General features: G+C 35.9%; 1 protein-coding gene across 1 annotated transcript in view; it reads right to left on the bottom strand.

Annotated features, from left to right (window-relative positions):
• Window positions 1–26,892, bottom strand: part of LOC138703353 (homeobox protein Nkx-2.5-like) — a 227,674-nt gene that overhangs the window by 56,234 nt on the left and 144,548 nt on the right. The gene's annotated exons all lie outside the window — the stretch shown is intronic.

The following is a 26,892-nucleotide window of genomic DNA, read 5'->3' on the forward strand; positions in this document are numbered from 1 at the left end:
AAATCAGAAGTATGCTTTGAGAGCTGCGACAAGGTATACGGAGGCTGCACTTGAGAGCTGTTTGTAATGATGACGTTACCCCTCCACTTCTCACACACTTTTCAGTTTGGACAACAGACGACTTTCGAGTGGGAAGGTTGCAGTTGGAACCAAGAGTGAGTTAAAAGTCATGGCCGTGAGTAATTTATTACTTTATTGTTAAAACTGTCATACTGAAGAGAAGTCCGTCCACTGTGCCTCGTCGGAACGGAACTGCGTCATGATTTCGTATTTTTTAAATCAAATTGTGCTTAACATAGAATTTCCAAGTTCTGGAGCATAAGAAATGCCAACTTTCTTTATTTGTTTTAATATAGAGAATGCTGGCGCGGTTCGAAGTTTAGAAATATGCTAATGAACGTGCAGGGTATAGAATGTTTTATTTTCGCTGGTAGAGTTAAGGCCATAAGGCCTTCTTTTCCACTCAACCAGCCTTAATCAATACAATAGTTGCATACATATTATTATATTATGAATATTTATAAAACACTTAAAAGATTCTCCAGCAATATTCTTCAGTTAACTTTTAACGACAAGTAGGCCTACATGTTTATTTAAATTGAGACAAAACCTATACGTAAGAAATAGTAACAGTAACTTAATTTATGAGGTAATGTAATTCAATTCATTCTATATGCAATATGTAAAGAATTATAATTAAGTTGAGATAGATAGTTGGTTGAAATGATGAGAATTAATTTAATAGAAGTTTACTAGAACTATGTTATAGAGAGCAAAATATACTGTAAATCTAAAATATATTGATATAATGAGAATTTTAATGTAATGAGATTTTGCCATTAGAGGTTTTGTATTCTATTTAGAGAAATTAATGGTAATAATAAGAATGGACAGATATTATTTTCATTATAAGTAACAAATATTAATCAGTAATTACTCTGTTAAGTAGGAATTTATGTAATTTTGACCTAAATGAAGTTACTGTCCAACAACCCCTTAAATCACTCGGAAGCGAGTTCCAATTTCTAGCAACTGAAACTATATAGGATGAAGAATATAAATATGTTTTGTGGTAAGGTATAATGAGTAAATTGTTATGATGAGACCTGGTACTTAGCTGATGATATGCGGATAAATTTTGAAAACGAGAAGCCAAATAGTTTTGGGGTAGCGGTGCGCAGAGTTTGAAATAAGATAATAAGAGAATGCAGGGTTCGTCGGTCGCTTAGCCTTAACCAAGACAGATTTTGGAAAGACGGGGAAACATGATCATACTTACGAATATTGCAAATGTAACGGACGCACGCATTATGCGCACGTTCTAGCTTGCTGCTCAAATTTGCATGTGTACTAATAGCGTAGATTTGAGTAAGGATATATACTGTATGTGTTACTTGAAAGGGCCGTATGTGTACTAGTGGGGTAGGATAGGGAAGGATAATGATCAGACATTCATAAACGACATAGCATCATGCTGCTCTTTTTTATTGCGGTAATTGGAACGGAATTACAGCACACACATCCACCCTAAAATCCATCGGGTCATATCCATTATGCACGGCTTTCGACTCACAACTGCATTAGTGTAACATCACTTTCTGTGCGATAACCGTATCATACTGCATCTACTGATGTGACCATATACTATGGACGACATAAGCTTTGAAAAAATAATAGTTGCCATGACTTAGGCCTATACCCCAATCTTCGTAAATTATAGGCTAAAACTGTATATTATCTTTTGTTATATGAGCAATTTGTCATATCTGCATTGGCGTTTTACTGTAAATAGGCCTAATTTATAAATTCAGTAGCGACCTAAGTTTTTTAATTTGGAATATTATTGTTTATATTTTTAGTGCTGCTTATATTTCAGACTATTTACTGTATACTGTTATAGACAACATGTAATAAGGTCATTTTGATATTATTCTGATAGTCTTGTTCTGTCCAAAACTGTCACTTCTAGGTGACATTATTAGCCAGGTGTCAAGGTGATTGATATGCGCACAAGATAAACAAAGAAGCAATTGTTTCAAGATGGCGGCGTGTCTTCACGAGTGTGACATTGTCGAGCAGCGTTCCGTTGCGCGATTTTTCTGGGCAAAAGTTCTGAAAGCAAAGCATATTCATAAATAAATGCTGACAGTGTACGGTGAGTATTGCCTATTACGTCAAGCTGTCTACATTTCGGTACAGAAGTTCTCTGAAGGGAGAACAAGTATCTAACACCGAGTCAGTCGGGCACTGGAGACTGCCACGAAAGCAAATGTGTGACAGGTTGGCTTCCTGATACGAGCAAACAGTATGAAGGGGAAGATATATTAACCCGGATAGTCACGGTGATGTTTCCTGGATGCATCATTACTAGCTCGAGACAAAGTGTCACCACTGGTAGACTACTCTTCTGCAAAGGGGCCGCCATCTTGCAACTGCTGCTGCTTTACTTGTGTGTCCACCGATAATACTCATATATAGCGGTGATAACTTCGGCGCCTTCTTCAAATATGTAGGTCACTACTTCAATTTGTAACTCACTCACTCCCAGTGCGAAGTTTAATGTTTCTTACAATAAAAATAAAACATAAATCAATATAATACTCATCGAGAAACAAAGCGAACAGGGGTTAGATTGGGTGTATGTATTGTCCTCTGTTGTCTCAAATTTTGCTCTTCGTCGTGCTGGTGAAAGAGTCGTGTGTGTGTGTGTGTTTTTTTTTTTGGCTTAAAAATGTTTCACAAGATTGACTCCATGAATATCTAGCTTATTGAAAGAAAGAAAGAAAGAAAGAAAGAAAGAAAGAAAGAAAGAAAAAAAGAACTTATGGATGAAAGCTAGATCCCACGTACTAGTAAAAGCGTGAGAAACTTGCTGTTGCCACATTGCCGGACTGATGTAGGCTACTGCCGTTCTCCTCCTACCGCTATCAATATCACTCGTTCGCAGCGTTTGCCTTGTGGGCGAAATGTCACACTGCCGCTTGTCATAACAGACGTCTGCTTTTCTTATTGCTTTCTGTACAGTTCGGCGCCTGATTTGACAAGCCTTGGCTGAACGCTATTGACATGCGACAATACTGTCTTCGTTGTAGCTATGGAGCAACGACTATTTTGTTCGCTCTTCCGACCGAAAATACTGATACAGATCTACCGCTAGATTCTACACTAGAAAACCGTTGTTGTGAGAAAGAAAGGACCAAATAATTATTCTACTCTTACTAATTGTTCTCAGAAAACAAATGTATTTTCTGAACAGGTGATGCCCATGTGTCCGCTTAAAGGCTTCTTTTGTAAGACATATTATGTAAACTTTATATAAATGGTTTTGTGTTTACGTTATAGTTAATTATGTTTCTGCACTTCGATGATTTTACTGTAACAGTGTGAAAGCTTTATTCTTTTTTGACGTCTCAGTATACAGATACCTACATGTCTACACTTTTTAACTTTGCCTGTTTAAGAGCGAAGGTAAACCATTCTCTTGTACCTACAATTGTATTATATATTTAAACATGTTTTATTTTCTCAGAATCTAGAGGTCCTTTGAGAATAAAAATTGACAAGCTGAATATTTATAGGTCTACATCAATAAGTAATTTTAGTATTTTGAAGATCTAATAGTTATTTTTTCATTTAGGAACTTTTGTGGTTTATTTTATTCAGCTGGGCGGTGTTGACCTGATAATATTCTTTTCACATATTTTTAAATTTTTGATTATTATTTTAAAAAATAAACTACACATTCTACATCCTAGGCCACTATACATGCATGTGAAGTTTCATTAAAATGTCTTAAGAACTTTTTACGTTGTTATGTAGACCCTAAACCTTACCCGATAGAAGAAAGTGCTCGAGATAAATTTTCATAACTAAAAAATAACTACCAGATTATTAAAAACATTAAAAGTTGCTTAGTGATGTAGGCCTACGAGAGTATAGGTCTATATTAAGCATGCCAATTTTTATTTCCAAAAGACTTAGAGTCTATAGATTCTGGGGAGAAAATATTGTAGTATAGTATACAATTAGGCCTATAACTACTAACGAAAGGTGTACCTTCTTCCTTAGCCTCCCCTTTTATTCGACTTTCATAACACTGCAGGAGACAGATTCATTTAATCGTACAATGAGTATCTCTTAGCTTTGACTTGACAGTTTTCGAGAACAGGACGCAGGTTGTTCCTTGCACTTAGGCTTCCTTTGGCCCTTTGAGTGCCTTATAGGCTACAAGGTGATTTATGAGGAGTTACTGCAACTTACGGAGCATATTCCCGGAGACAATTTGACCAAAAAATGTCATATAAACATGATTCTTTTTCTCAATATTTTTAGTTACACTAATTTGAAGTTGTTAAAATTTTTTTTTCTTTAGTTTTAAGGGTAAAAGAATATTACAAAATTGAAGAATAAACTATTCAGAAGTATAATTTCTTTAATTGGCTATTATCCTGAATCTAAAAACGTGTTGTTAATTCCGTACTTGCTTCGTACAGAAATTTTTTTCAATTTCTAACTACAAAATTACATTTTTCTTACGCATTTATCGGAACAGTTGTTACATTAAGACTGTAGCTTACATTAGGGTGCAAAATTGAACCGCAAAGAATCAAGTTGCTAGAAGTCGTGTAACCTGTAACAATTAGAGTTAAATGAAAATGATTACCTATAACCCAAGGGAACACAAAACTTGTTGCCACAAGTCCAAAAAATGTCATCTTCTTCATAGTCTACCCGTAGCCCTCAGACGAGCTACTGCAAGGTGTGCGCGACAGAAATGAGGAAATGTTGATATTAGCTAGTGATAAAAACTACCGTAGCCTTCTATCTAGAACAATAATTGTGACGCAATCCGAAAATATGATTGAGTGATGTAGAGATTATGACACTTGTGTAATCAAGCCTAAAACCGCGTTCTCACTCGGAACGAGTTTCAATTTGAGGACTGGCATGGGAGAAAACGTTTTTGTACGATGCTTGAAGCCACTTGTGGCACTTGAGCGGGTATCCGGGTAGCGCATTGTGAGGTCACGTATCGGTGACAAGTGCTGTCTTTGTGTTGGCCATTTCAAAGTTGCGAATGGTCCAGCACAATTGTCTAGCACTTTGAAAAGATGTAATCTATTGTAGCCATCTATAAAGATTCATGATTTTACCTGCTTTACCTACTTCCCTCCGAAAACGTTTAACTGCATTCCTTCCAAGTAAGTAGGCCTAGAGAGCAAATTTATGTTTAGAAATTGCCGAAGGGAAGTGAAGTCTGAAGCGGGAAGTCCATAGCTCGGGCATAGGGCGCAAATGAGAATAACAACTTCCCAGTATGTAAGGCAGACCTCGCCTTTTCGTGTGTTAGTGCTCCATACCTAATTTATAAGCGAAACCTAAAACATTATTTTTTTTCCGGCTAAAATTCATGTGACAGCATTTTAGCGTTTTTCAGATTGCAAATACAGCTTAAACGGGTTCGATTTCGAGAAAGAATGTGAAATAATCTATAGATCTAATGATGATGATGGTGATATTATTATTATTATTATTATTATTATTATTATTATTATTATTATTAAAATATTCACGTGTCATAGAATTACTTCATATTAAAGAACCATAAGTCCCGCGCCGTGGCGTCTTAGTCTAAGTCATCCTGCCTAGGACTCGCGTTACGGAATACACGTTGGTTCGAGTCCTCATGGGGGAAGAAATTTCCTCATGAAATTTCGGCCAGTGTATGGGACCGATGCCCACCCAGCATCGTGATGCACTTGGGGAGCTGTGATAGGTAGCGAAATCCGGTTACGAAAGCCAGCTATAACGGCTGTGGGATCATCGTGCTAATCACACGATACCGCCATTCTGATTGAATGATCGTCTACCTCTTCCTGGGCATGTAAACGTGAGACCAGCAGCCGACTGGGCGGTCATGGTCCTTCATGGGCTGTCGTGCGTTGATTATTATTATTATTATTATTATTATTATTATTATTATTATTATTATTATTATTATTATTAAAGAACCTTGATGTAGGAATCTATGAAAAATTTATTTCTCTTCCGTGTTGAATTTTAACGCAAATAACAGTTGAATGTGTCTACTGTTATTGCAATTGAAGGAAACTGATTCATCCTATCTCACGTGATTACGAAAATGTGTTAGGACTATCACAAATCTAGGAAGATAGAGCAAAGAAAAATTTGGACACAGGAAGATGCTTAAACATTGTTAACTTGTTTACTAGGCCTATATATGACATCCTGAACTTTTCGTCTCATTTAAAGTGCTACATAATATTTATGGCGATGATGATGATGATGATGATATAAAAAAGTTTCCGTGTCATAGAAGTACTGCACGTTAAAGAACTATGATAGGGGAATCTATACTGCAGTTGAAGGGAACTGATTCGCTATGTAGGCTATCAAGCGATTACGAAAATTTGTTAGGCTTATCACAAATCTTGAACTTTTCGTCTTATCTAAAGTGCTACATGATGATGATGATGATGATGATGATGATAGATCTAATATAAAAATAGCCTACTGCTCGTTAAAGAACCATAGCCTATACAGGAATCTGTACAACATGTGTTGGCAATATTTCTCCACGCAGCATAAGCCTAGCAATTGAAAGTGTTCTACTACTACCTACTGTAGTTCAAAGAAACTCATTCGCCATATCTCATGTGATTACGAAAATTTGTTAGGCCTATCACAAGTCCGGAAGTTTTCGTCTTATTTAAAGTGCTACATAATATTAATGGTAATGATAATAGATAGTAATAATAAGTAATAGTAGGCCCAATAATGACAATAATAATTGTAGTAGTAGTAGTAATAATAATAATAATAATAATAATAATAATAATAATAATAATAAATCACTGATAACGACTAGGCTATTTCTCGTTGTGTAGAGAGAATCCGCCACAAAACGTATACAAAGGTAAAATATAGGTCTACGTACTATCATCGCACTGCTGAAAAACGTGACATACTAGTAGATCGAAAATCAAATATAAAAATTCAGATAGTTTTTAAACGGGATGATAATACCATGCATGATGGAAGAATGAGAATGATAAAATCGCGTATTTATAAAATTGACGTGTCTTCAGAATGACAACACGTGTACGAATCAATAGACTACCTTCTCTGTGAGGCTATGTACTACGTAAATATTTTTATATTTCATCTCCAAGGTTTGAACAATTTGGCCTGTTCCATTCTCAACCAATTATTTCTAAATCATAATAAATTAAAATATTTTATAATTTTTGATGTCATACTTACGGAAAATTTAGCGTCAAAGCCTGAATCGGATGGAGCACTTCACAGAACTCGACCTGCGTTAGAAGGTAGTTACGAGTACGAAACACTTGAACGAAATGAATAAGGAAGCAGAAGCTTCTTGTGCGCTATTGCCTCACATCGCAAGCTACGAACGCTTCCTGTGCAATGTGTTGTGTCGCGTTCCTCTCATCTGGCAACATTGTTAACAGACGATTGCTTCAGTACTGTCTTGACATCTTGTGACATGGGTCTGTGGTATTGACGAGTTTATAATTATTCTTTAAGTCTCGTTGCAGTAGAATTTATTGTTTTACATAATGAACCTCAAGTTTTCCATTTCACAGGCCTACTGTTACATTTTATTACAAGTTTTTAATAATACACTATCCTCAGTTGCAATTCAAGTGGTATCGTTTCCGGTTCTAAATTCTGTGATAGAAGTTTGTAAATTTTGCTAAAAAAAATATGGGATAGCCCTAACTGCATGTGTGAACTCCGTCAAAAAATATTTTGGATATCGTAATTCCTATATGCAAATTTCACCAAAAGGTTCTGTTTTGTTTCTATGTTATGTTAGATCTGTTGTAGTTCCTATCCTAAAATGACAGAATTTGCGGACTATTTCGCAAAAAAATTATCTTGAGAAAGGTTCCAAATTTTCACCAGCAATATGGGCTAAGGCGTATACAACCACTAAGCGGACCACAAATCCTGAGAGTCTTTTCACGATTATTTTAATAAAAGATGTGATTCCCCTCATCCAAGTTTATTCGTTTTTTGGACATATTGCTGCTGTTCACAACAGAAATTACATAAAATTATCAAGAGTAAATAGGCTTACAAGAAACAGAAAAACTCCAAACAGATTCTTGAAGCGCTAATAACTACTCTACAACATTACTAAGCAATAGAAAAATGATACTGCTCACCGAACAGATGTGATAAAATTAGCATTTCACAAATTTTATAATTTTATGCAATAGTTCGCTATTTTAGTAATCTCTATTCCGGCGCAACAGCTATGAAGAATTATGAATTGTGTGAAGCCAAACAGTTTTTAACCACACCAGGCTTACTGAAAGCCTGCCAGTGTGGAGAAAGTGGGAAGAAATAAAATTTCGTTTGATGATTTTGGCGAAATTTATGTATGACTTTATAAATACCAAACAATTTTTCACGGTACTTACATGCAACTTTCTGGAGTTTACCCACGCCCTTTGTGATCTCATCTTCGATTTACGTTAGACTAGTAAAGAAATGTGTGTTCCTTGCCTCGTGCTGTTTCAATCTTTGTGTGGATTGTGGTAAGTTATTGCATGGTGCAGAAACATGGACATTACGACGAAGTGATGAGGAACGACTGGAAGACTTTTGAATGTGGATATGGAGAAGAATGGAGCTTGTGAAATGGAATGATAATAAATGCAGCTGTGCTAGAAAGAGTGGGTGAACCAAAAATAATGCTGAAGATGATTGTTTGGGTCACTGACTAAGTAAGAAGAAACTCTCAACTGAAGAATGTACTGGAAGAAATGGTGAACGGAAGAAAAGTTCAGGCCAGGAGAAGATATCGGATATGAATGAATGTATAGAAATAGCTAACTATTGTGGACAATTGCAAGTTTTCAAAAAAAGTGTGCCGAGTGAAATAACTATTGCAGAAATACGATTTCATGAAAAGGGATATTCATACAAAAGTTCACGAATTTAATTTGATGAAGACAGTTTCCACATGAAATAAATTTATATAGTTCCTATAAAAGCTATATTTGTGTTTTGTCTCTTACGTTGCTTATAGGCCTATTGTTAAAATTATTAAATTTACTATAAGTGCTTGAGAAAAGTGTATGAAATTTGAACACTACAACACAATTATGGACAGACAACGGTTGGCTATTTGCAGGAAACAACATTTCTGGGAAAAAGAGCTACTTATTACCTAGACGAAACTTGGATTAACTCGGGCCTCACAATACAGAAGGTGTTAACTGATACAATGATAGAATCCGAGATATAGACCTTGTCCTCAGTATTAAATAATCACAACTGTAAGAACAAACGCTGATGGCAATGGCATGTTTATTTAAGGCTGCTTTCACTGTTTGGGATTCAAATCTACAAAAGATTACCATGAAGACAAGGATGTAGAAAGTGAAACCATAGTTCTTGGAAGTGCTTCCTAGTCATCCCAGCCAATGCGGTCCTCCAGTTGGTCAGTGTACCATATTAATGTGTAACAAGGGTAAAAAATTCCTCTGAAATTCTGGACAAATAAAGACAATTAAGGGACAACAGAAATTCAAAAACATACAATTATGATGAACCTCTAAAGATGGAGTTTCTAGATAACATTACGATACTGTAATAATATCTTTCTGTTGTCAGTACTAAATTTAATGAATTTGAGAGAGCTCTGAAAAAAACGCTTTTGTACGATAGTGTGTGTTTTGCCGTTTACGGCAAACGGCCGCCACTATTGGAAGTTGATTTTACTGAATTCAGAGTTGCTAACATAGATAAGTACGTTGAAATATTACAAACAACTGCTCTAGAGCTGTAATTAAAACTACACTTGTCATGTAACAACACCTGTGACAAACTTCTTGCTGAGAACCAGTCAGCTGTTTATAGCCTTACGTACGTAGGTACTGTATATTAATATTTTTAGAAATATTATTTTCAAAATATATGTATCGTGCAAAAAATAGACTACTGACAATACACGTTTGTGAAATGCATTAAAAAATCTCGGAAACTGACAATCTCACTCTGCTTGCTTTTCAAACTTTTCCTCGATTTTGCAAAAAGCACTTCCCAACTTGTACTGTAATATACTATTTGCGGCTTCCTTCGTAACTCCTTCTAAATAATATTACTTATGATATTTGGTCTCAAGTAAAATACTAAATAGCTCGAAACTATAGAACACTATAACAGAAGTCCGGTAACTACTTTCCACATCTGTGCAGGGTTTTTTCCGATCTCTGATAACGAGTTTGAATGACATCATCTATGTCAGGAGTCACACGACAGCTGAACTGTGGCGCGAGGTGACAGACCAGTAGTGAGTGATCTCATAATCAGAGTGCACGGCAACTCACAGCAGAAATTTTCAAGAAAATCGAGCCTTTTTGGGAGGGGTACATAACGACCCTTTCCAATGCCAAGTACAGTTAAGTGAAAATAAAAGAAACCTGCAATAAACGAGGTTTCGTTATTTTAAAGAAAGGCATCTTCTGTGTACTTAATAAGATTGGTAAAGCTCGAATGGAATTAATTTGTATCTTCTCGTGGGGTGCGGCGACTTGTGACGGGGGGCGGTGTATTTGCTTGCTTTTTCCACTCTGGAATTAATCCCATCCGAGCTTTGCCAGTCTTATTAAGTACACACAAGATGCCTTTCTTGGAAATAACGAAACCACATGTTTTGCAGGCTCCCGTGATTTTCACGTAACTGTACTTGGCACCGGAAAGAGTTATGTACCCCTCCCAAAAAGGCTCGATTTTTTGGGCATTGCTACTGTGATACACCGTGCACTATGATTATGAAATCACTCACTACTGGTCTGTCACCTCTCGCCGGAATTCAGCTGTCGGTGTGATTCCTGACGCACATGACGTCAAATTCGTTATCAGAGATCGGAAACAACCCTGTACACATCGTGATGTCAGGATGGAAGGCCACATTATTACTCCTAGTAACAATATTCAACGTGCAGAAACTAACTTAATTGACTCTAATCTATTGTGGACATGAACTAATTTACATAATTGATAGTGTATAAATGCGCTAATTCTTACAAACAGCTTAAAATCGCAAATAGAATATTGTATTGTTCAAATAAGAAGTTTTTAAAGAAGCACGAAGTCAATACCCGTTCAGATAGGCCTATATCTCGACGTTTTTGTAGAACAAATAAGGGTAAGAATAATGACTAATGACATGCAAAATATGAAATTTTGTATTCTAATGATCTAAACGATTCCTACTAGCAGTAAAAGAACGAGGATTTTCACGGTTCACTATGTGTGGAATACGATTAACGTGAAAAAATAGCTTTTCATATGTCATAATATTTCGGTAAAAGTTTAATATTTCATACAAATCTTCATAATTTTTTTTCCATTTTTATAAGATTTTTCCCTCTCCGTTAATATTTCTACAACTATCACTGAACTGAACTTTCCAGACATTACAAGGAGACAATAAAGATGTTTTCCAGAGAATGCTTAAAAAAACCCAAGCTATCCATTCCACCGACATTTTCAAGATCAAATGAAATATTCAAATTCCCCTTTGAACTCATTAAACTCATATAGAGTCGATTAAATAGAGAAACGAAAAACAAAATACTAGAAGTGATTCTACCGTTCCCTTGCGGTGCCTGAGTGGTAGATCTCCGGCCTGTCACGCAGGTGGCCCGGATTCAAGTCCCGGTCAGATCAGGGATTTTTCATTTAAAAATCCATAGCGTCACTTGTGGCGGACAAGGTCGCAGTTGGGGTTTTTCTCGGAGTTCTCCCGTTTTTTCCCATAGCTATTAGACATCTACATCATTCCGTCATTATTTCTCCATTTTGTCATCATTCCATAGCATTCCCCGATTGCCGGCTGGCGACGCACGGAGAGGGCTGGCCTAGGGACGAGGATGTTGCCTGCTCGAAACATGGGTACGCAGCGAACCTTAGTATAGTCAGCCGGTGTGGGTTTGGAAATGCGCCTAACTTGAGGGTTAGCGCAATAGATCGCAACAAGTCGCAGTGCTTGGCCATAGTACTCCCTTCGGTAAATTTCATTCCATTCGATTACACCGTTGCTCATTCTTTCGAATCCAGTGAAAGTCTTTTTACTATTGCCATGTCATCTTACATACTAGTTTTACGTGTTTTTAATAGGTTCAAACATCATTTTCGCTTTCTTCTTAATTTTTCCTATTTTTTAACTGCAAAGCGCAGTTGTCCTCTGCTATCATCCTGACAGAGAAATCACCATACAGAAGTTATAGCATGTTCCTATATATATTCGGATTTTCCGTTTCGTAGACAGGTTGTCAAACATGACAGAGTAGTTCGTTCTACTCTGTCGTTTATGGCTTGAAGATGAGCACCTACACAAAAAAAATAATGGTTTAAAATGGTCTATCTATAATTTATGGAAAGGAAAACAAAAATTTTATGTTTTAAAGTAAGAATCGCTGGGATGCTATATACAGGTTTTTCGTAGTTACATCCAAGCCATTGCAGCTTTACACCTGGCAGCTTTGCGTAATGTTGGTGGCGAGAGACGCGACGTTGCCATAGTAGTGACCACTACACAACAGCTGACTTAACTTACGCTGAGTGAGCTATTCTGCTCCGCTAATTCAAATGGTAATTATTTTGTAATAATTATAGTTAACAATAATAATAATAAACTAATTACATAAATTAAATATTATATTTGCATTAGAGCCTGTATATCATATCCAAATCCGTTAATAACTTATAGAACTTCAAAGTATAACTACGCATACAACTTTTTCCTTCCCATGCTCATAAAATTCACAAGTCATTCGTACAAGTTCTGACGCCTGTCTATATAATGTTACGCTTTTAAGCAAAGGATTATCACTCTGTCAGTTATTTTTCGAATGAAGTCTTTCTTGCGAAATTTCACGGCAGAGATAGGGCCTACAAGTTATTTATAGCTTAATAGCTTAATAGGCCTACTGACACACAAATTACGCACGTGCTAATAACATCATGTAAAACAGAATGTAGCAAACCGACAACACAGCAGCGCACCGCGCAGCAGCAGCAGCAGCTGATGATAGAACGTTCTGATTGGCTCAGAACGCTACGCGCTGCGATCTTCAAATTTTACATGGGAACGATCGCCAACGCAAATAACAACTGTCAAGTACATAGTTACAATGACTTGTGTATACTCAATTTGGTACCTACTTAGAACTGGTGTATAATTTTAGACATTTTTATTTAATAGATATGTGGGTCCATTTCAAGTTGAAATAACTTATTCCTGTTGTCAAAAATGCATTTAGATTTTCTTAACCATGTAACATTCATTTTATGCTAAAATAATCCAAAATGCAATCCTTTTCAGTTTCATACTGAACTTGCAATGCTGTGAAGGTTCAACGACGTGGCGTAGAAATTAACGAGCAGGACTCTTGCTTCGAGATCACAGATAGGCATGGATTTGAATCGCAAACCACAAATCCTACTCGGGCGCGCCGAGATTTTAACCCACTTCATGCGTTCGGGTTAGAATGCACCTAAATATGAAAATAACAATCAAAACTTTAGTGTAATCCTATGAGAAGGGTGCATACAATTGTATGTATTCTGAATATCATTAGAGAAATGAAACCTAGCCCCATGATACTTGGTTTAATTTCCGTTGTGCTCCATTTCGTGTTGTGACGATCAGGGTGGGGTCCATATGTGAGCTCGACTGTTCTCTGGCAATCTGGCGGAGTGGACAACACAAACGCCTTTTGGATATATGTCGTCGGATCGATACGATTGCAGGGAAGTGTTTCTTACAGCCTGACTTCCTCAATGCAATACAGAGTTGCCCGTCCCTATTTACTGCCTGTAGTGTGAATAATACAAACAAATAGTAGGCCTACGCAATAAAATACACGATCTCTTTAGTTTAAGGATATCTGTACATCTAACAAGTAAATCTGAAAGAGATTTGTGTAAGTTAATATTTCGTTGAACTATTATACATGTTTTAGGATTTTCGTTGAAGTTTAAACGCATAAATTATAAATGTGTTACATTCTTACTGGGTTTCTGCTTTTAACGTTATTTAGACATAGTCTACTAGCGTGACACAATTTTTTTGGTAAGCTGGGGTTCGGAAATAGTGATCTAGGTCGTGCTTTACGTCGCTAAAAGGTCAACGAAGAGCGGAAACGCTCCTGTTTTTAATTAATTAAATTCTAAATTGATCTTGTCCCTTCTTCGAAAATGTTTGGGAAAACTCAGAGGGATACCCAGAGTAGCGCAATCGGCCGCCATTGTTATTCCATTTCAGCACGCTTGGGCTAGGAACATTTAAAGTAAAACTCAATTTAGGCCAGTGTCCGTGGCCCTTAAAATTAAAAATATTTGACTCTGATATAGGCTACATAAGCTACATTCATTTCCTATACAATTGTATTCGTCAAATAGCGCGCGCTGGAATAACAATGGCTGATTTGTTGGCATTTCCGGCGCAAAGGATTGCGGTACTCTGGATATCTACGGACTCTGAGAAAACTCAGCTTACCCTGACGCTTCGCCTACTGTAATTAAGATCTTTCTTCCATCATAGGCCCTGACAAAAGAAATATAAACTTGAGGAACATATATGGAACTATTGAACAATTAAAAAATATAGAATATTATAACGGTAGTGAGAATCCCCGCAATCAGAATATCAAAGATGTTATGGAACTACAGCTTGAAATATCGAAAGTGAAGTTGGAGTCTTTTAAAGAGGTTGAGGATCAGTTTTGTATGTACAAAAAGATCTATGCCTAATCAGTGTTGTTTATATGATAATAATGGCGGCGACGGAAGCAAATAAGCAAGAACAAATGAAACTTATTAAGTAGGCCTACCGGTAACAATAAGAACAAAAACGAAACAAATGAAGATGGCAGAGGATTCGTGGAATCCCTTAAATTTCGTGGACGCGCCTAAATGGTTGGCGGTTGTACTGTATCACTGAATGGGCTTATATGTTTGTGGGTTTTGATGTGTATGAAATAAGTTAAAGGTCATTATGCATATTGAATTATTAAGAGTTATTTCATTTGTACCCTTTATGCTATGTTGCGGGTTGCATGGGTGCGCTCCCGCTAAGGAGCAAGATATAGGCCTATGTAGAATATTGAAGACATGGTAATAGGTATTATTCCTGAATAAGAGCACACGTTAAAATTAGAATATCGGTATATAAAAATTTAAATACGAAAAAAGTATGTATGTATATATGTATATACAGGGACATCATTTTATTTTTACTAACATTTCTGATATTAACCTGCCTATACCTTTGAATCAACGGTTGCTAACCCCTTCCATGACTGGAGTTCGATGGCGTAATATACAAACAAATCACTTTACTAGGTATAGGAGGGAAGAAAAGTAATTCATCCATTTACGTAAACTATGAAATATCACGCTTTTGAGTTTGATAATTTTCATTAGGTTTTTGTTTAATCAGAATACAGCATAGTATTAACAATGAGTGTTTTTACTCACGAACTGAGCTGTCCATACGGACGTATTCATTATGCAGTGTATATTAGAGTGTCTATAGCACATTAGCGTACACTATAGAGAATGAAGTTAAATTGAAAATTAATCATAATATGGATATTTAAACACATTTTTCAAAATGTTGGCGGTTCATTTCGATTAATGTATGTAATTCCAATTACCAGTTTCGTCCTTCGTACTAGTAGGCCTAACTCATGTTGAAATAATTCTGTACCTACTCTATAAAAGAGTACCTTACGTACTGTAAATTCAATCTTCTCTTCTGCTCGATCCGAAAAGATAAAATTACTCAGACATGCTATCTACTGTCCGTCCAAGTGATTATGTCGCAGGATCGTAGAAAGGAGGGAAATCATGTGACAATTAATTACTTAACGAGGCCCTTTTATTTAAGTTATTTTAAACAGTTGTATGGGTATAATATTACTTATATGTCCAATTCCTAACAGAAATTAATGTTCTCAGAAAAGAGCTAAGACAGCCCAGCCACTAGCCTTTACCGAGAGGCGAATAGAAGCTGGTGGGGAAAACCGGAATGCGACGTAGGCAAATGGACGACAGTACCTGTGCGAAAATGATGCAATATTGAAAGCTCTTTCGTCATTGGAAAACGCGAACATATTTTTGGAACGTACTGTGACGGTAAGGCTACTATGACTTTTATGCGGTCTTGGATCTGTGTGGAAGACGGTTGAACTTCATTAGTAGAAGGGGTGGGAGTGAAGTACATTCAAAAACTCAGGTACAATAAAAATTGAAGTAAAAATAAAATGATGTCCCTGTATATATATAATATAAAATTAAAAACCTAATTTGTTTCTTATTTTATTATTGAAGGCCATTTAGCATCCCAGCGATTCTTACTTTAAAACATAAAATTTTTGTTTTCCTTTTCATAAATTATAGATAGACCATTTTAAACCATTATTTGTTTTGAGTAGGTGCCTCATCTTCAAGCCATAAACGACAGATTAGAACGAACTACTATGTCATGTTTGGCAACCTGTCTACGAAACGGAAAATGCGAACAGAAAACTAGACTATGTGGCACACGTCAATAACGCACAATATTTCTGAGAAATAGGACACGCATGACATAAATCCAGCCATAAACTGACGAGTTATCACAAGTTTCATATGTTTATCTGATAACAGTGACCAACAAAATAAAACTCTTCCAATCATTGGAGATGAGATAGAAATACATTCCTTTGAAATTTGTAGATAGATATTGTCCTACTAGTTGGCTTCTATTCAAAAGGTAGCGAATTCAATAACGGTATTGGTTGTAGGCCTAAGTCTTTGAACAAGATAAGTTACTAAGAATAACAGAGTCATAAACCCTTTAATAAGTAATGAGCTAAACTACATAGCTTATTTCCCTGTCCTTAGCAACATAATAATAATAATAATAATAATAATAATAATAATAATAATAATAATAATAATAATAATAATAATAATAAAACAAATATCATGGGCATTCAGGAGATAGACAAAAGAAACCTAATATATCTACAAATGAAATTCATCAGAAAAATCGCTGATTTTATAATAATTGGAGTATAATAAAATCATATGATATGAAGATAATTTAACAAATTTCAAGCTAAACGGATTATAATATTTGTGAAAAATTGCTGTTTCAAGCCTGGAAAATTAAATTGTTAAATAATTGGATAGACCTTACTATAAAATCTCAAAACAAATTCTAAAATATAAAATCCGTAAGAAAATCATAGAACGATTAAAAAGGTTGAATGGGAACAAGAATATGCTGCTTAGAGATGCAAATGATGGTAATAATAATTTTAATTAACTAGAATTTGTTGTACTCGTCGCGAAAATATTTACAGTTCCTTTCAGTAAGCCTATGGACACTTCGACAATATACAATCAATAGACCTACAGCACAGAGTAAATATCAATAAATTGTAGAAATTACACAAAAGCACAATGTCGTTCATATAATTTATATCGTCGTTGTTCCTACAATAACTCCTATGTGCAAAAAATGAAAATTTTCAGTAGGAAGAAAAAACACATTTATTCTTCTATGGCAGTAGTGCATAGGAGATTGTGAATTCTTACATTTTCGAAAGAAAGAAATATAATTACATACAGGAGATTTTATTATTTGCTGTATCACTATTTAAGTTATTTAATAGAGCAAAAGATCTTAAAATCGATAAATATGTCACATAGGAGTTATTGCAGGAACAATGACGATGTACTATGTAAGAAGTAAATTTAACCTATCTAAATATTACATTTATTGTCATAATAGAAGGGCAGCTTATTGCTTGTACATTGAATTCGATATTATTTGTAAGAAATACGCAGTGTAGACCTTAGTTACAAGTCGTCTCATTGTTCTACTCATTATTGTCTTTGAGTTACGAATGATTTGTTTATATCTGTTGTTGGTATTGTTTTTAAACACATTTAAGCAAGTATTTAACAACGTATCTATTTGTGATAGGCCTACATAATTTCTGTTAGCTTTAGTTTTCATTGTAAATGCCTTTTGGGTGATTCTTAGTTTCTTTCGAAAAAAAATACTTGAGTAAAAAAATTAATAGCTGAGGAATTGAAAGATAAAGGAGTAGTTAATAGTAGGACAGCATCAAGAAGATTTAAGACCCAGCCTTGAAGAAGACATACGCCTCACTCAGGAAGACCATCTATTCCAGAGAATGAGGTTATATCCACCAAACTGGAAGAGCAGTCACTCGCCAGTAGCACTGAATTGTCAGAAAGTCTTGGTTTTCCTAAGGACACAGTCTATCACTACTTCACCAACATGGGCTTGTTTCTAAATAAAATCCGTATAAATTGACCGAAGCACATTTATGAGAAAAACTTTTTTGAGACGACTTAATATTAAGTCTTGGACAGACAACTTACTGCTATAAGTTATGAAGAAAAAACCAGTCTATAAGTTACCGTAATTTTGAGGCTATGTAAATGACAAAGTTATTTACCCTCGCAACCTCTCAGATCTAAAATTACGTATAACCTCCATGAAGTCTTTTCTGGCCCCGGATAATATTTAAAAATTTAGTTTTCTTATTATTTTTATATATGCCATATGATGTGTTATATAACTTATTATAATTATATTATATTTATTTATAATATTGTTTTCTCTTTTATAAGAAACATTTTATTACATTTTTATTAACGAAGCTCAATACATAGGGAATATGCATTCATAGATAGTTGCTAACCACTAGAATCGCTACTATCGCCTCATCACAGACAATGCGAAATAGTACCGGCACAGTTTATTGTTCCTAGTACCCTCAATAACTCAAGCTTCGTGACTGTATGTACTAGAAAACTGTGGTAATACAGTTATAATGCAGATAATACAGATGAAAATAATTATTTAAAGTATTTATCTCCATTGTTACAGGTGTCACTATGAGACAATTCCGTCTCATCTATTTCATCCTCCACTTCTATCACTTCTCTGTTATCGCATTCCGCATCGCTTCCATCACTACCGTCAACAAAGTTATCATCAATATCATAGAAGGCTTGACGCTTATTGTATGTATCCCTTTCGAAATGTATGCTTTCCATTATATGAACATTCATATGTAACCATAGTACCGTATAACGCATTGATTCCCAACTTTTTTTATGACTACACACTTTACTGAACGCCCACGATATCGCAACACACTTATTTGTTTTTATTAAAAATAATGACCTAATAATAACCAGTGCTTTTCTTCTGGAGAGAAAGGTGGTGGAACTCTGTGTAGTATATTTTATAGCGGACGGGGAGATGATTACTGTTCACTGCACGGGAATTTTGTCGTTTTTAACCTCCTTTTCGTCCAACTGAAACTTTCGTGGTCTAAGCGGAATTCAAAGAAAAATAATATTAAAAAACAGTTATTCACACATATTTCGATTCCATGATGAAAAATGTAACAAAAAGTGCTGGAATACCAGAGAGTTCCGCCAGAGAAGAGCACTAATAATTTCCATATAGTATCGGACATCCAGTGTTGTAAATAGGTCGATATTAACACGCAATAGAAAATTCTAAAAAAAACAAAATAAGCAGCAACTTGAGTGGTATTAGGAAAGAACAAAGATATGTGTCAAAAATCTCAACCTATCTATTCTGGATGTCCGATAAAATATTTTTATTGTCGTTTTTGGAAACTCGCCTATTTAAATTAATGTGGTCCGCGCTTGGTGGGTTGCACAATTTCTCTATACGTGGCCTTATGATTGACAGGCCAACACGTAAATCATATTCAAGATGCAGCAGTCTGTTACTTTGTTTGGAGTTCACTGTTTTAATAGTAGAAAATGCTAATTTATTGCATTAAGTATGACGTTGAAAACGGCAGTTCTAAATGTCTTTCTAGTTTATTCGGCACCATCGACTGATTTGACAAAATATTTTCGCACATAAGATATTCGAGATTTTGTTTATATTCATCTTCACGCCACGTAAAACCATATTGCAAGTATTCATCATTATAATGTTTACGAAACGCAGTACGTTTTTGCGAATCCTGAAGGGAATTTTCGCTCACATTATTTGAATTAGTACTGCTGTCATCTAACCCAGAACTTGATTCAGATTGAGTTTTTTTAATTAAAAATTTGTTCATAAAAATTTGTTGATAAAATTTAATAATCGCACTATCACCCGCTCACACATATATCTGAAACTGACCAATATGTTCTAACGATTCTAACTCTGTGGAAAGAGTAAACAAATTACTAAGCATTGTTGAAGGTGTTCACTTTCATTCGAATTATCACTACGCAGAAAAATTAAACTGAGCATTGTTGCAGGTGTTCACGTTTCATTGGTAAAGTCTGTCTCAAAATAAAATGTACCACATCAAAGACTTAGTTGTAAACAAAAAATGCGTTGTAAAGAGACTTCCTGGATGACATAAAATTTATGTTTCAGTTCCAAAATTTCGCGACACAGTCCATGGAGCTGCACGACACACCAGTTGGGAATCAATGGTATAATGTATTGTGTAGCACAAAACACAATTTACTGCAAACAGGTATTCCTTGTGACTGAAACTGTATCCAGTACAGAACCTTATTGGTGGAGCAGCGTTGGTTACAACAATGGATTTAAGTACCAGCTGCATATTGTAGCAACACCTGGAGCTAGTACAGAGCCCTGAGTTATTAAAATTAAAATTTAAATTAAATAACTTCAGATGAACAAAACGAAATAAATGGGAAGTAGCGCACAACCTAGCTAGGGTTTTTCGTGACTCAAGTCCAAATATTCGAAATTCAATTAGGTCTACAAATAAATACCTAAAAAAAAAAATACATAATTATACAAACTAATTTAGAGAGCATAATAGAAGCATATCTAGAATACTGAATGAATAGAACTACATTCTGTCAACTTACAAGCGTATGTAACAAATATGGGGTTAGAAAAGACTCCAAATAGATTTCGAGGGTTAATAGGCCTATCTGTAGAAATGGTCGTGGCAAAGGAAATTCCAAAGCAGATTCGAATTCACTGTCTTTATTTACTGCATTAATTACGCCAGCGGTTCTTAATTTTTTTTTGGCCAAGAGCCAAATTGACTTGGCGATAAACTTGCGCGACCCATGAGCCTATTTTGAAGTTAAACTTATTGTAATAAAAACAAGTAAATAAGTGTAGCAATTATTTATTAATATAGAGTTGTAATATTTAATAATAGGCAATAATTATAAAATATAATCGTAATTCCAATAGTCAAATAGTGGAAAGACATAAGTAATAACATATTAATTAACATTTCTTTAATTTTAATTTTTCGGCGTGATGCTACGGCGACCCAACCCGAAAGCCACGGCAACCCTTGTTTGCGTCGCAACCCATAGGTTAAGAACCCCTGAATTACACGAATTATTTATCTTGATGCAAATACTACAGTATCTATGTTTTTAAGAGTAGGTCTGTAACTATACAGTTATAGTGATATTCCGATTTCGTAGTGAGGGACTTTTGTTAGGCATATCTCACATCCTGTTCAATACAGTAACTGCTGATACCGCGAATGTTGGTTTTTAATTGCTATTAATTTCTCCACTGTGTGATTTCATATTATCACCTATAGGACTACTTGTTATCATATCTGGCTAACAGCTCGACGTAGGTGATAGGATGTGTCACGTGTGTTGTAATGTTGTAGTGAGGACTTTTCCACTCTCGTTTCGTGTTTGCTAGCATTATTAGCCGACAAACTGCTTTAATATCTTCAAATGTTAGCCTTACATCAATCAAAGCCATTCCCGTTCCAAAATATCTATAGCTAAATGCAGATAAAAGCAAGAACAGATCAAAACCTACTGAATCACTACAGTGTAAAAAAATAGATAATGTAAACATCTTGTTCAAAATCTAGAAATCTTTTCTCCTAGTCCACGAAAAATAGCTGTTGTCTCTTTTCACCTTCTAAATGATCATGAATGCTCGCATTAAAAATTCTATCCTCAAAGAGTTGCTTCTTATGCTAGAGCGGTAAACATGTGGATGAGTCTCAACTAGGTGAGTGTGGCCATTTCACAGGAGTTGCGTACCGGTACTTTTGCAAAATAATGGACAGCAAGATTGCTAATTATACTGAAGTTCAACGCAGCACATTAAATAACATTTTTCGACAGACATTCCTAAAAGTATAGTCATCTTTTAACGCCAGGTAACCGTCTAAAAAAAATGGAATATTAGTCTATATGGTAGCGTGCGAAAAATAGGTACTATTAACACTAGTGCGAAAAATTGACTTTCAACTATTTACACCAATTGTCAATGTTTTCCCACTAGTCATCGCAACCGATCAATAAAGCGGTTCAACAACAAACTTTAATTTTTTTTTTTTGTTAAGAAATATATCAAAATTAATTATTGTTTGTACAACTACAGTATTTTATAGATACCTCACTTGAAGTATGCAGACTGCCCCCTAACTCCCCACCCCACATCCCCCGCCAGAGACAGTTACGCATCGGACCGATACGAGTAAACATGAAGGCAAGCATTGCTGAGCGACGGATTGTACAAGGTGGGCAAAATAAAACTGGCCCGGAAAATCTGTAATATTTACATTTATATATATATATATATATATATATATATATATATATATCCATGTATTGTGGGTCCCTACCACCACGGCATGGTGCGTCCTCAGATTGCGGATAGAGGAGACGGCCTCCAGATATGGAGGGTAGCTGCGAATATATTGAATAAGCAGTCGTGGACAGCCGATAAGGGGTGATCCTCCAGCTTGGGGGTTGGGCGAAGGGCTAACAACCCATCACCGTAAAAAACAGCTTGTTACGTATCCCTATAATAAGCCTCGGAATAGGACTGATTCTCTGGCACGACCACAGCAAAGGAATAAGGTTTTGAGATTTGGCACTTGGAACGTAACTAGTCTTTATAGAACAGGAGGGGTAACATTAGTAGCAAAAGAACTAGCTAGATATAGAATAGACTTCGTAGGAGTACAAGAGGTTAGGTTAGATGGGAATGGCATATCACAAATAGGAGATTACTTGTTGTATTATGGGGAAGGAAACAATAATCACCAATTAGGAACAGGATTCTTTGTTCATAAAAGAATAAAATCAGCAGTAAAAAAGGTCGAATTTATCAGTGACAGGTATCATATTTAGTACTTAAGGGTAGATGGTGCGACATCATAGTTATAAATGCTCACGCCCCTACCGAAGAGAAAGACGACCATATAAAGAATAGCTTCTATGAGGAATTGGAACATACTTTTGATCAGTTCCCTAGATATCACATGAAAATTTTATTGGGGGATTTCAATGCTAAAGTAGGACGGGAGGATATTTTTAGACCAACTATTGGAAAAGAGAGCCTACACGCAATTAGTAGTGACAATGGAGTTAGATTAGTCAACTTTGCCACATCGAAAAATTTAATTGTCAAAAGTACAACATTCCCCCATAAAGATATACATAAATATACTTGGACTTCTCCAGATGGATTGACACACAACCAAATAGATCACATCTTGATAGATAAACGGAGACATACTAGTATAGTAGATATTCGAAATTTCAGGGGTGCACACTGTAATTCTGACCATTATTTGGTGATTGGAGAATTAAGAGAAAGATTATCAGTAGCCAAGCGAGTAGAGCAACAAGTTAATATTACTAAATTCAATATTTTGAAATGAAAGGACGAGGAAGCTAAGCAAAATTATCAGGTCGAAATTTCGAATAGGTTTGCCACTTTAGAAAGTTCCGACGAAGTTGAGAAAGAATTAGATGTTAATAGCGTGTGGGAAAATATCAGAGATAGTATCAAAATTGCAGCTGAGCAGAGCATAGGTTATTATGAAACTAAGAAAAAGAAACCGTGGTTTGATGAAGATTGTTGCATGGTAGTAGAAAGAAGGAAACAGGCAAAATTGAAATTCTTACAGGATCCAGTTGAGGAGAAGAGAGATAATTATTTCAATGAAAGACGGGAAGCATGTCGTACACTTAGGAATAAAAAGAGAGATTACTTGAAGGAAAAACTGAATGAGGTAGAAACAAATAGTAAGAATAAAAACATTCGAGATTTATATAAGGGTATGAAGGAATTTAAGAACGGATATCAGCCAAGGGTAAACGTGATCAAGGATGAGAATGGCGACTTGCTTGCAGACTCTCCATCAATCCTAAACAGATGGAAAAACTATTTTGCGCAATTACTAAATGTACATAGGCCAAATAGAAATGATCGGGACGAAATTGAAATACAAACTGCTGAGCCATTTATACCCGAACCCACGCTTTCAGAAGTCGAAATTTCGATAGAAAATCTGAAAAAGTACAAGTCTCCAGGTATCGATCAAATTCCAGCAGAATTAATACAAGATGGTGGAAGTGCATTATATAGCGAAATTTATAAACTTGTACTTGCTATTTGGGACAAAGAAATTGTACCAGAACAATGGAAGGAGTCTATAATTGTACCTATTTTTAAAAAGGGGGACAAAACCAACTGTGGTAACTTTCGAGGAATATCACTTTTGTTGACGTCGTACAAAATTTTGTCCAATATTCTTTTGAGAAGATTAACTCCGTACGTAGATGAAATTATTGGGGATCATCAGTGCGGTTTTCGGCGTAATAGATCGACTATTGATCAGATTTTTTGTATTCGACAGATAATGGAGAAAAAATGGGAGTATAAGGGTACAGTACATCAGTTATTCATAGATTTCAAAAAGGCATATGACTCGGTTAAGAGGGAAGTATTATATGATATTCTTATTGAATTTTGTATTCACAAGAAACTAGTTCGATTAATTAAAATGTGTCTCAGTGAAACATACAGCAGAGTCCGTATAGGTCAGTTTCTATCTGATGCTTTTCCAATTCACTGCGGGCTAAAGCAGGGGGATGCACTATCACCTTTACTTTTTAACTTCGCGCTAGAATATGCCATTAGGAAAGTTCAGGATAACAGGCAGGGTTTGGAATTGAACGGGTTACATCAGCTTCTTGTCTATGCGGATGACGTGAATATGTTAGGAGAAAATACACAAACGATTAGGGAAAACACGGAAATTTTACTTGAAGCAAGTAGAGCGATCGGTTTGGAAGTAAATCCCGAAAAGACAAAGTATATGATTATGTCTCGTGACCAGAATATTGTACGAAATGGAAATATAAAAATTGGAGATTTATCCTTCGAAGAGGTGGAAAAATTCCAATATCTTGGAGCAACAGTAACAAATATAAATGACACTCGGGAGGAAATTAAACGCAGAATAAATATGGGAAATGCGTGTTATTATTCGGTTGAGAAGCTCTTATCATCCAGTCTGCTGTCCAAAAATCTGAAAGTTAGAATTTATAAAACAGTTATATTACCGGTTCTTCTGTATGGTTGTGAAACTTGGACTCTCACTCTGAGAGAGGAACATAAGTTAAGGGTGTTTGAGAATAAGGTGCTTAGGAAAATATTTGGGGCTAAGCGGGATGAAGTTACAGGAGAATGGAGAAAGTTACACAACACAGAACTGCACGCATTGTATTCTTCACCTGACATAATTAGGAACATTAAATCCAGACGTTTGAGATGGGCAGGGCATGTAGCACGTATGGGCGAATCCAGAAATGCATATAGAGTGTTAGTTGGGAGACCGGAGGGAAAAAGACCTTTAGGGAGGCCGAGACGTAGATGGGAGGATAATATTAAAATGGATTTGAGGGAGGTGGGGTATGATGATAGAGACTGGATTAATCTTGCACAGGATAGGGACCGCTGGCGGGCTTATGTGAGGGCGGCAATGAACCTTCGGGTTCCTTAAGAGCCATTTGTAAGTAAGTAAGTATATATATATATATATATATATATATATATATATTTATAGTTATAATAGGCCTACTGTTTAAGACTGACCTTCGGATATTTACGGTTTTTATTCGCTACAGAGCCCATTTCACGCCATTTTGCCACTAAGGTGTGCATTGCAGCCTTTGCTGGAGGTTTTGCCAAAACACGTCCAGTCTGAAACTCTTGTGCAAACAGTTCCGCACACCTTTTCCATGAATTGTGCTTCGCATAACACTCGACAATGAACACGCGTTGTTTTATCGTGAGCACCATTTTGTGTTGCATTCAACTGGGCACTAAACACATCTGCTCCTCTCACTCACTCAAACGTAATGACACAGCGAAGCTAGGGACAGAGCATGCGGGAGATGCGTATGCGCGGACATGACAGCAACCCATTGTTGCATCGAAATCACGGTTTCTGCATTGTCAGGGTCATTTCCGCGTCACTCTTGTTTGAATTCATATATTTCGTATATTTTTTCCACGGGCCAGTTTTATTTTGCCCATCCCGTATAAAGCAGTGTTTCTCAACCGCCGGGCCGCGGCACGGTATCGGGTCCTGGCATCAATTATACTGAGCCGCAAGATATTCTCCTGAAACTTGTCACTTTAATCTTCTAAGCATTTTTCACGAATGAGTATTTTGTAGTGGAAATATTCTTATGAGAATAATTTTCGTGATCGATCCACATAGTCTCTGAACTCTAAATTCTAACTAAAATCTAACAAAATAATATCTGTCAAATCTAACAATGTATCTGACCAAGCCACTTATTTTTAATAATGGAAACTTTTCGGACTAAGAAATTTTTCAGCTTTCGGGAAAGAGAATACCGCTGTTTATGACCGGTCATAAAAATTGCCTGCAAGCTGATTACAACAATGGGCGGTAAATCCTCTGTTCTCAAAACTGAACGAAGTAACATCCGTGTTGCAGATGTCAGTGACCAATTAGCTGAGAA

The sequence above is a fragment of the Periplaneta americana genome, chromosome 7, assembly GCF_040183065.1.
Source record: "Periplaneta americana isolate PAMFEO1 chromosome 7, P.americana_PAMFEO1_priV1, whole genome shotgun sequence".
Lineage (NCBI taxonomy): Eukaryota > Metazoa > Arthropoda > Insecta > Blattodea > Blattidae > Periplaneta > Periplaneta americana.